Genomic DNA, 12,481 nt, shown 5'->3' on the forward strand with positions numbered 1-12,481 from the left:
CGTATCGTAACGTAATCTATCAGTCAGCGCTTTTGTGCCTTTTTGTTTTCGAATACATTTCCCTGACAAAAGATTGGCTTTTGTAATAACGCCATCAACCATACAGTTGTATTCTCTGACTGCATCTCAAACGCTATACCACACTCAGCAATTTTTCTAAAGCATTGTTACACAAAATGCATATCTGACAAAATAAGGAAAATATGTTGAATTGAATTATATTTTATACGGATCGTTTTCCTTATCCTTGAAAAAAAGAAAGAACGATTTTTATCGTTTCTATCAGATGAAACCTGTTCAAACTATTTTTTTTAAAAACTATGGTTCATTCAAGAATATAACACTTTGTAAATATAGCTTACTTCATTTTTGTGTTTTTACTTCGATTTTTTCACAAGCAAGACCTTACACAAAACAAGTTATTTGCAACGTCAGTCGATTGACCAGAGTAGCCTAAATGGAGCAGAAAGCTGTAGCCAAAACTTGATTACTTTTTATCAAAATGTTTGTACATTGGAAACAGCAATCACTTTGTTTCAAATCAGCAAATCACTTTTTGTCATTGGTTCAACGTCTGCAGACGTCTAAACTAATATACGACGAAATTGGTTTTCTGGGTCTTCGGTTCGGAAAAACATCATTATGATGTATTGTGACGTGGTCTATCAGCCAGCAGTAGTTTATGCGTCTTTTGTTTTTGGATGTGTGTCAATTACAAAAGATGGCTTTTGCAGTAACGCCATCAACCGCAAACTGCATCTAAAATGCTATTTCAAAATTTGAACAGAAAGAAATCTTCTCATGCGTAATAAATAACTTGACACAAAATGCATGTCCAACAAAATAGACAAAAAATGTAGAAAACGTTATTTTGCAAATCTAGTTAACAACATGAAAAAAACACTTCAATCATTTTGACACAAACGTGCATTTTTAAAATATCAACAACCTTCAATTTTGCCCAAGGAAAAAGTCAACACTTTAGTGATTTTTTGTTTTTTTACGACAATAGCACTCGGCCTGAAAAAGATTTTTTTTCTATTTTTTGTATCGTTATGTCACGACTTTGAGTTTGTTACGCAGAACGGGAGTTCCATTTGGCAAACGACCTCTTCTATAACCTACCAACACGATTTGACTAAACGATTATTATCACTACATTTTGTCACAGCTGTTTGCAAAATTGTTTCATTCAAAGTGATCATTGTTGGTAAGTATTGAAACATATCACTTTGGAATGCATCGTGACATAGTTTATCAGTCAGGAGTTTTAGACGCTCTTTGTTTTTGGAGTGCATGATGGCCTAAAATGGAACAAGCTCCTATCGAAGGAAGTCACTACCTTTGGATAGGTTGTTGTTCAAATACCACGTGACACCATTAGGCTACCTTACTTTTCTGTATTCAATCGCTACCCAGACAGCAAATCAGACACTTTTTACATCGATTCAACCTCTTTAGACGTTGAAATAATGTTAAAAACGAATAAATAGCTTCCTGAGATGTGCTGTGAAATGCAAAGTGTTTCTGGATCATCATACATAACCAAATTCGACAGTGTAAATGTGAAAAAAAATTTGCTTGATTTAGTTCCAATATCAAGTAATGACAGTACGTTTGAAAAAGTGTAGACTATAAACATGTGGCTCAAAAAGAACTTGAAATAGTTTTTTGCGGTGATTATGTCTCATTCTCTGCAAATGTTGAAACAAAGCAAATTTTTTTTGCAATGCCTCCGGCAAAACAACAAGCAAACGCGAGTCGGACGCCAATTACGATTTCATTGAAGCGTGGACGACGTCTCCGCGTAAGAGATTAAAATCTACACAATGGAATTAACCCGTCACACTCAATTATAAGTTAATTAAGAAGCAATTTCTCAAGTCAAATAAAAAAATATGACCAACCATCAAATTATTTGATTTTTCAAGTTGCGCTGTTGAAGAAATTGCAAAAGAGTTTCGATGTTATGTTGTCAGATAAGTTATCTACACCATGTGAAAATTTGATTGATCTATCTTGCGTAGTTTTTGAGTTACACGAGCTCAAAGTGATAGTGTCGAACCGACCCCCCCGTCCGCAAGTCAACTGGCCAAAATATGTCACAGGATAAAGGGTTAAGATACAACAGTAGACTAGGTAATATTCCAAGACCTCTAGTAAACGAAAATTTAAATTTTCATTTAAACCAGTTCAATATAGGCGAATACAAAATGCCATTAAAATGTGTGAAAAAGACAAATAGATCTTTCCGACCTCCACCAATTAAGCAACCATCATGAGTTTACAGGAATCATGGCTTACTTTTTGTAAGTGAGTAATTTTTGATCCCTTTTTTTAAAGCAATTGATCTAATCCTGGTTATGTCAGCAAGAAGCTGAACGAAGATCAAGTTTTATTGCGCAAACGGCCAGAACTAAATGCTCCAGTGAGCGGAGAGCCGCAACTTGAAAAAGGCAAACCACACCTTGTACGGGCTTATTGATTCGCATTGTATCAATTAGGAACATATGTGGAAGAGAAAAAAGCAGCATGCCTACGAAAACTCAAAGAACTATCTAAAATGGGATTTTTCACTTAGCATGTTTCTGTTTATAATTAACATTAAAATTTTAGATATCCAACAATGCAACACCAGTAGTCCAAAATATTTTGCATTGCTAGGTTATATGATGTTCACAAGCGAATCAATTCGATTTAAAGAATTTAGCCTTTACAGGATATTTAAAAGTAAGCTAATTGTAAGTTTCAAAAGACGTTGATTTTCTTGCAACCACATCTATTTACCGAAAGACTTCAAAATTTCATCTACTTTTTACGGAAATTACATTTGAGGTAAGTGATGCTGCTTTTGTTGATTGTTACAAAAAAATAAAAACTTTTAAATGTCTAGCGACTTGTATTTCTGCACAAAAGGGATCATAGCAAAGTGAAACATTGAGTTGTCAGTTAGATCACCATCGATTATTATTTGCATTGCTTTACATTTTTGGCTGATCTGCGTTTTTTTCGTCACTTGTTTGTAAGTTTATCATGATACAACTTTAGGATGACTTATTGCAGCATGGTGAGGTTTCGCTCCTCAATCTGCACTTTTTAGGTGTGTATGCCACTACTCAGATTGAACATGCGCAGTTGTACACTTAGCTTAATCTTAAAATACAGAGAGACTGTTCACCAGGCATTTGATAAATAAAATGACTTGCGTTCTTCGGGTGACCATACTGGGTTGCCATCTGATGTTAATATTGATGTCCAGCTTTTATTTCCGACGTTTCGTCATTCAGGACGACTGACTTTATCAAGGGGGTTGAAACAGATAAACACTAAGCTACCTGTTTAGCAGCAAATTGCACAACACAAAAACATAAAGTAGCAAGAACTTAGAGTTAAAAAACGCAACAAGATTTCCACTCAATTCAATAGACACGCAGTGATGCCGAAAACAGTAGGCTACTATGCGACAGCGTAAACTCATCTATCTCTTTATGACTCAATGTTACTTTTTGAAAACAAGTGGGAAAGCTTTGGCCATCCTTCTGATTGAGAACACGTGCCTTTTGGTTAATGTACCAACTTTCTGAAAACAATCTTTTGGTATAATCCTTTTCAATTTGAAGAACTTAGTAGCGTTAGTCTTAATAATTTTATGATCTAAAGTTATAGACACAGCTCTTTGGCGCTCGTTGATAGCCTATAAGATTACGTTTAGTTTGTCCAATGTACTGTATATTAAATCACATTCATGACACAAAACTTGGTAGATCAATCCTGAAACTTCATCCTTCTTTCTCGGGGCCGTTTGTAACTTGGTCTTTGGTAACCTAGTATAGTCACCAGAAGAAAGCAATCATTTGAATTAGCTTAATCTGTTAAAAAACAATTATATTTAAAATTAAATCCCATTGTGTTGATAAAATATACATTTTGAACTTTAAAGATGGCTTTGGGATAAAAAGGTTTAGCAATGAAGATTTAAACAAATATGAGTGACAGTGCTTTTAATAAGTGGAAACCCTGTACTGAAAAACAATCATAGCCAATGTTTATTACATGTTGCAGAGAAATCATAGAAAATGCGATTCAAGCAATTTAAAAGCACGCACATGGAAGACATCATGCACAAACTGAACGAGTAAATACATTTCTTTATATTTTTGCATTTGTGCACACTGGTTTATAGTGCTGATAATTGTGACAACTCAGTAAAGAAGAAATGGAATTGAATTGCTTGTGGTTTCAAATTGAAGAGTTTTGTTTCAATTTTCATTATGATATTTATTATATATGATGCAAATTAGAAACATTTAAAAAATCAATGATTCTGTTTTTTTTAATGTTTATCTTGAATTTGATGTATATCATAACGTTGAAACTGTACAAGAAATTGTAGGCATAAAACTTACACTTCACCAATCTCATATATAATGGAGAAATAAAACATAGTAACTTTAGCGGGTTTAGCATACTTTATTTTGCAATACAAAATATAACATAATTAAATAACATAAACTCAAACGTTTTCGACACGTACGTGTGTCCTCATCAGGAATTAAATCTGCAATACATAAAATGAAAAATCGTAAGATAAATTTGACTATGCACTGTAACTGTAATGACACTCTGGACTGAAAGCACAAACTGAACAAATGATACGAGAATGATCGCGAGTAAATTATGCGGTGAGAAACAGATCACGTGAGGTGTAGACTACAAGCATTGGACAAAACAATTAGAACACACACAAAAGGAACAATGAGCCACAGGCGAATAACTGCCGGTTGAGAGATGGATTGTTACGTTTGATTCTTAAGGCTTCCATGATCTTAGTCTGAAAATCAAATCTGCCTCGAGAGATGATTTTAAATTGGTTTAAAATCGATTTAAAATCATCTCTCGAGGCAGATTTGATTTTCAGACTAAGATCATGGAAGCCTTAAGAATCAAACGTAACAATCCATCTCTCAACCGGCAGTTATTCGCCTGTGCCTCATCGTTCCTTTTGTGTGTGTTCTAATTGTTTTGTCCAATGCTTGTAGTCTACACCTCACGTGATCTGTTTCTCACCGCATAATTTACTCGCGATCATTCTCGTATCATTTGTTCAGTTTGTGCTTTCAGTCCAGAGTGTCATTACAGTTACAGTGCATAGTCAAATTTATCTTACGATTTTTCATTTTATGTATTGCAGATTTAATTCCTGATGAGGACACACGTACGTGTCGAAAACGTTTGAGTTTATGTTATTTAATTATGTTATATTTTGTATTGCAAAATAAAGTATGCTAAACCCGCTAAAGTTACTATGTTTTATTTCTCCATTATATATGAGATTGGTGAAGTGTAAGTTTTATGCCTACAATTTCTTGTACAGTTTCAACGTTATGATATACATCAAATTCAAGATAAACATCAAAAAAAACAGAATCATTGATTTTTTAAATGTTTCTAATTTGCATCATATATAATAAATATCATAATGAAAATTGAAACAAAACTCTTCAATTTGAAACCACAAGCAATTCAATTCCATTTCTTCTTTACTGAGTTGTCACAATTATCAGCACTATAAACCAGTGTGCACAAATGCAAAAATATAAAGAAATGTATTTACTCGTTCAGTTTGTGCATGATGTCTTCCATGTGCGTGCTTTTAAATTGCTTGAATCCCATTTTCTATGATTTCTCTGCAACATGTAATAAACATTGGCTATGATTGTTTTTCAGTACAGGGTTTCCACTTATTAAAAGCACTGTCACTCATATTTGTTTAAATCTTCATTGCTAAACCTTTTTATCCCAAAGCCATCTTTAAAGTTCAAAATGTATATTTTATCAACACAATGGGATTTAATTTTAAATATAATTGTTTTTTAACAGATTAAGCTAATTCAAATGATTGCTTTCTTCTGGTGACTATACTAGGTTACCAAAGACCAAGTTACAAACGGCCCCGAGAAAGAAGGATGAAGTTTCAGGATTGATCTACCAAGTTTTGTGTCATGAATGTGATTTAATATACAGTACATTGGACAAACTAAACGTAATCTTATAGGCTATCAACGAGCGCCAAAGAGCTGTGTCTATAACTTTAGATCATAAAATTATTAAGACTAACGCTACTAAGTTCTTCAAATTGAAAAGGATTATACCAAAAGATTGTTTTCAGAAAGTTGGTACATTAACCAAAAGGCACGTGTTCTCAATCAGAAGGATGGCCAAAGCTTTCCCACTTGTTTTCAAAAAGTAACATTGAGTCATAAAGAGATAGATGAGTTTACGCTGTCGCATAGTAGCCTACTGTTTTCGGCATCACTGCGTGTCTATTGAATTGAGTGGAAATCTTGTTGCGTTTTTTAACTCTAAGTTCTTGCTACTTTATGTTTTTGTGTTGTGCAATTTGCTGCTAAACAGGTAGCTTAGTGTTTATCTGTTTCAACCCCCTTGATAAAGTCAGTCGTCCTGAATGACGAAACGTCGGAAATAAAAGCTGGACATCAATATTAACATCAGATGGCAACCCAGTATGGTCACCCGAAGAACGCAAGTCATTTTATTTATCAAATGCCTGGTGAACAGTCTCTCTGTATTTTAAGATTAAGCTAAGTGTACAACTGCGCATGTTCAATCTGAGTAGTGGCATACACACCTAAAAAGTGCAGATTGAGGAGCGAAACCTCACCATGCTGCAATAAGTCATCCTAAAGTTGTATCATGATAAACTTACAAACAAGTGACGAAAAAAAACGCAGATCAGCCAAAAATGTAAAGCAATGCAAATAATAATCGATGGTGATCTAACTGACAACTCAATGTTTCACTTTGCTATGATCCCTTTTGTGCAGAAATACAAGTCGCTAGACATTTAAAAGTTTTTATTTTTTTGTAACAATCAACAAAAGCAGCATCACTTACCTCAAATGTAATTTCCGTAAAAAGTAGATGAAATTTTGAAGTCTTTCGGTAAATAGATGTGGTTGCAAGAAAATCAACGTCTTTTGAAACTTACAATTAGCTTACTTTTAAATATCCTGTAAAGGCTAAATTCTTTAAATCGAATTGATTCGCTTGTGAACATCATATAACCTAGCAATGCAAAATATTTTGGACTACTGGTGTTGCATTGTTGGATATCTAAAATTTTAATGTTAATTATAAACAGAAACATGCTAAGTGAAAAATCCCATTTTAGATAGTTCTTTGAGTTTTCGTAGGCATGCTGCTTTTTTCTCTTCCACATATGTTCCTAATTGATACAATGCGAATCAATAAGCCCGTACAAGGTGTGGTTTGCCTTTTTCAAGTTGCGGCTCTCCGCTCACTGGAGCATTTAGTTCTGGCCGTTTGCGCAATAAAACTTGATCTTCGTTCAGCTTCTTGCTGACATAACCAGGATTAGATCAATTGCTTTAAAAAAAGGGATCAAAAATTACTCACTTACAAAAAGTAAGCCATGATTCCTGTAAACTCATGATGGTTGCTTAATTGGTGGAGGTCGGAAAGATCTATTTGTCTTTTTCACACATTTTAATGGCATTTTGTATTCGCCTATATTGAACTGGTTTAAATGAAAATTTAAATTTTCGTTTACTAGAGGTCTTGGAATATTACCTAGTCTACTGTTGTATCTTAAAACCAGGGCTAAAGTTGGATTTGATAAAAAAGCCATACAACCCATTCCCTAATAAGATTTCTGTTCAATAAATCTACACAACATTACTGTGTTGGTAATTTAACCTGTGTTGACACTTCAGGTCCCAGTTATGAGTTGACAAATTAGCAAATAATCCTTTTAATGTTGCCGGAAAAGTGGAGCTGTCCATCGCGCAATGCAATGTCCCGATTAGCTTTCTCAAAACCAAAAAAATGATCAATGATAATAAAATATGTCTATAATTCTGTTAATATCTCACACTTTTGTTGATGCCTTGACAATGGATGTCACATCATACAGGATAACAAAGAATTTATTATATTAATACAGCGCTAATTTGAGGAACCATCGACACATCGACTTGAAAGCATGCAACTTAAAACTACTGAAAACTAAACTAAGTCGGTCCGTGTTGTTCTACAAGTTTGTGATATTTTCCTAAAAGAAAGTTAAATTATATTGATGAAATGTGATCTAATCTAAATAAAATAGAGATACTTTAAACAAATCAGTGGAAGACATTTTTTTAACACTGTAACAAACTTAACCTAAAAGGAATTGGCCAGATATCTAAATGGCGAGAGCCTTAGTTTGATGTTCGATAGAGCGCCGGTTCGACACCACTCAAGAGCAGGTGGCTGTGTCTTTGGCAAGACACTTAAATCCATGCCATCGATTGAGGAATGGCACCTCTTCGAATATATCCCTTGATTTCTTTCATGATTGTGAACAGTACACTGCTATAGAACAAAATGTCTACAGCCCTTCTTAGGGCTATGATCTGTTGAACTGAACACAAAAAAGGTTTTGAAATACATTGGATGACGTGCAAAACACTTTTTAGAGAAATTTAATAAAAGTTGACCAAGCAGTTTATAAGCAAGGCCGCACATTGTGTACTTCAAGACATATTTTGCATTCTAATATTCTCATGCATTTTACTTCTATTTGGAACCCATAAAAAAAAAAAGAAATGTTACAATTTCGAAATGAAAGAGGATCAAGAAATTAAATGTTGAATTGAAGCAAAATATTGTTTTGAAAGCTATTCAATATATACCTAACTCAAACAATGAAATTTCATAAGCCACTGACTAAAAGAAACATAATAACTTTCCGTTAACTGCAACTATACTTACCAAAATACCAATACCTGCAAATAACTTATCATAGCAAAGAATATTCACACAAAATGTTTCGTTTGCAATAATTAGAGTTGCTCGAAACAACAAAATGTTGAACCCAAGTCGTTTAGAACAATGCCGGTGCGAAATCGCGCCTTTACTGTCAGAAATTTTCTTGACAGCGCTTATGAGTTTGACTTGAAGTCAATATTATTTTACAACTCTTCAAGTTGCTGCAATACGAGAATAGCGCGGCACCAAACAAAGAAACCAAGTTGATCACACGCAAACCAAGCCAACATAAACCATGACATCACAAACATATTTCAAATCTATTCAACCGTTAATAGCCTTGAACAAACCATGTTTAGTTGCAAACGCTCAGCAACAACATTTTTACATACTTCAAATCCATTCAACCATTAATAGACTTGAACAAACCCTGTTTGGTTGCTACCGTTTAGTAAAAACTCAAATGTAACTTTACGATGGATGCAAACTCCTTTTATTAACTGAAATCATTTGGCAACTTCATGTCACCGTGATGGAATAAAACTAAAACGACTCAGTGAACGTTGGCAACGTCATTTTATATTCGTCCTGATCACCAGCTTTTGTTTTCTCAAAATATAAATGACAACTTTTGTTCAAGAAACATGCAAATCATCTATGCAACGAACAACGATTTGAAGGCTGGTGCAAGACAGAACGAAGTATGCTTAGTCGTCAACTCGTACACCATAAATCAACCTAATTAATGGGATTGCCAATTTAACCATCCTCATGAGAGTGCAAGCTGCCACGTGCCCCAATACTGCCAACATAAGAATCAAATTGCTTTGGTTGTGATCAGAGTAAAAGTCGTTTTCGAAAGTCCTTGATTTGTTGCACTACAGTTCACCACAATTAAAGTTTGTGGTTTATCAACAAAGAGCACTTTGCTTTTATTGCTGATTGTATCATTAAATACATATCTTTTTGTCTTTTTTTATAATATTTATCCTTTTGTCGTAACTTTTTTGGATGCCTGGTCTTAGATTTGGAAAAAAAGAAAACAGAAATTTTTAGTAATGGAAATTCTGAAAATACGTTTTGCAAATCTGGCGGTTACTGGTGTTGAAGTTACTGTGAGGTGAAAGCTGCAACTGACAACATTTGCACTGCATTTCTCATGTACTGGAAAACAGTGGGGAACATTTAAAAGGCCACTCAAACATTGTGGTGCCACGTTCAAAAATTTGATGACTCATTTTCATTCGCTTCCAAAAGTAACACGTCACATGAGATAAAAAAAAATTTGCATTGAAATCAAACGAAATATTTTACAATTTCAAAATATGTTTGTTTTAATTGATTCTATTCCTATTTAGTTGTCATTTTTACATCATCATAACATCTCGTAACATTAAAACGACGTAAATATGACAGCTGTTGCTTGTTGTGATGTTGCAATGTACGCACGGAACTTTTTAGTTGACAAACAAACCTGCAGTGTAGTGATACTGTAGACCTACCTTGCAATGCTATACAATGAGGTAAACGTAACATTGACACTTATCAATGATATGTCATTCGCAAGTTATCACTGCAATGGTCTGGTCGAAAAGTGAAATGCTCGGTACAAGACATGGCCTAGTTCAAAAATAGAGCAAGGGCTTATGTGGTGCTCTAGGCCAGTGATTATCAAATTGGATCACATTGCACTCTTGGGCTTTGGAGTAAAAACATACAATAGAGGGGGGAAAACCCAGAAAGGGCGACAAGCGAAGGACAGCGCATTCTCAAAAAGTTAGAATGATCACGAAACTTATTAGATACCATGCAGCTCATATGTAACGAGGTAAGGTCATTGAATCTTTCATGTCCGATGTCTTATTTGGATAAAAGTGTTTTCAGGTTTGACGTTATTGCTATCATCCATCAGCAAACAGTGCGATTTACGATTATGCTTGACCAAAATGTTTCTCAATATTGAAAAACTCAATGAAAATTACCAAACTCATCCATCTCGTTCAAGAAAGCCATTTGCTGAGACTCGTGTTCTTCCCAAACAACCACTTTATCTGGTCCAGATCGGGTGCGGTTCTATTCAGTTAAGTGACTGTTTGGGTTGTTTAATATATTTGTAATAAATTTGCAACGTTTTTATGAGTTTCTGTGGGCCGATGATAATGTAGACTTCTGTAAGGGGGGAACAGTAGGCCTACACAAAGATTGAAAACCACTGCTCCAGAGTCTAAGCTTCATTCGGGTAATATACGAAGACTGCAAAGTTACACCCAGGATCTCGTAAAACTTTCATTGAGTATATGAAAATAACCTAACTTGCAGGTAACTATAGTTCAACAAGCTTAAACTTCAAGTAACAAATACTATACAAATTTTTTGATGAAAAAAATATTTTGAAACGAAGAAAAAAACAAGGAATTATGAGTCAAAACAAAATTTTCAAAATCTGTTTGTTTTGAACAGCTCGAGCTGTAGCATAGTTTTCCAATATTATTTATAATTGCCTACTTCAAAAACCCCATCAAAACAAAATAAATCCAAAGCAACAGATCGGCCACGTTCAGGCCCGTAACTAGCTTGGAGCACCAGGAGGGGCAAAAAGTATTCTAGAGGGGGCCCAACTTTTACCTTCCGTGTCATGTACGAAAACGACGTTTGTACACAATGTGGTATTACGCAAAAACATTAATCGCATTACAGCGTTTATATTAGCATAGATTATCGTAGAAACAGCAGCGGGAACTGGCATTATAGAGTCAATAATTACATGCTTTGGCTTAAACAGTATAATGACGACAGCATAGAAATTGAGAAGCAAAAGCATTTTTAAAACATCCGACCATCAACTAGTGATAAAATGGTTAAATAATTGGCATAGAAACCGCAGTAAAATTTATGATTTTGTAGTTGATTCTTTTGTTAGTTAATCCATTGCTTTTCATGGACTTCGAGTTTGTTTTGGTTTATTCTAATGCGTTGCATAAATCACATAAAATATACCGACGATACTATAGCCTACAAATAGAAAATAGGCGTTTAACTATGATCAAAGAGGGGTGCAGTCGCTGCATCTATCACTGATCGTTTTGTAAACAATTGTAGGCTACACTCTACAGTGTGTACATCGCACCTCATTTTCTCTAGTGCAGAATCAACAATCATCTCTTCAAGATCAATCCTTTAATGATAATAGTGAGAATGTATTTCACATCACCAGTGAAATGTAGCCTATCCTCGCCATAGATAGGTTAGGTCCTATCCTATCTTAACAGAAGGCGTGTATGGACTTCACTGAATCTATTAACAAAAATGTCCAGGTCTATTTTCTCGATCATTTCCTTTTCAAACACCAACAAAACCAAGTTCGACTGTCTCATCTGGAACATAGACCTGCCAGTAAGCTTGTCTCCGGGACTTAGTAAAGTCCCGAGCTTGTCTATCCGAGATAAGACCGAGAAGCCACTCTCACAAACGTATTACTGGACAGAATGATTCCACAGTATAGCGGCAAGCTTATATGCATTCGGGAATGCCAGTCATTGATTGTACAGTTCTTTCAGTAGCCTACTATATTGGAATCCCGGTGTTCTGCAACTTCCACATGGTCATGTAGGAACTGTTTTGAGACTTGCAATTCCGCTTCTGATGGAATATGTATCTTCAGTTGCATATATAGAGATAGTGATATGAGCGA

The sequence above is a fragment of the Aplidium turbinatum genome, chromosome 7 (assembly GCF_918807975.1).
Source record: "Aplidium turbinatum chromosome 7, kaAplTurb1.1, whole genome shotgun sequence".
Lineage (NCBI taxonomy): Eukaryota > Metazoa > Chordata > Ascidiacea > Aplousobranchia > Polyclinidae > Aplidium > Aplidium turbinatum.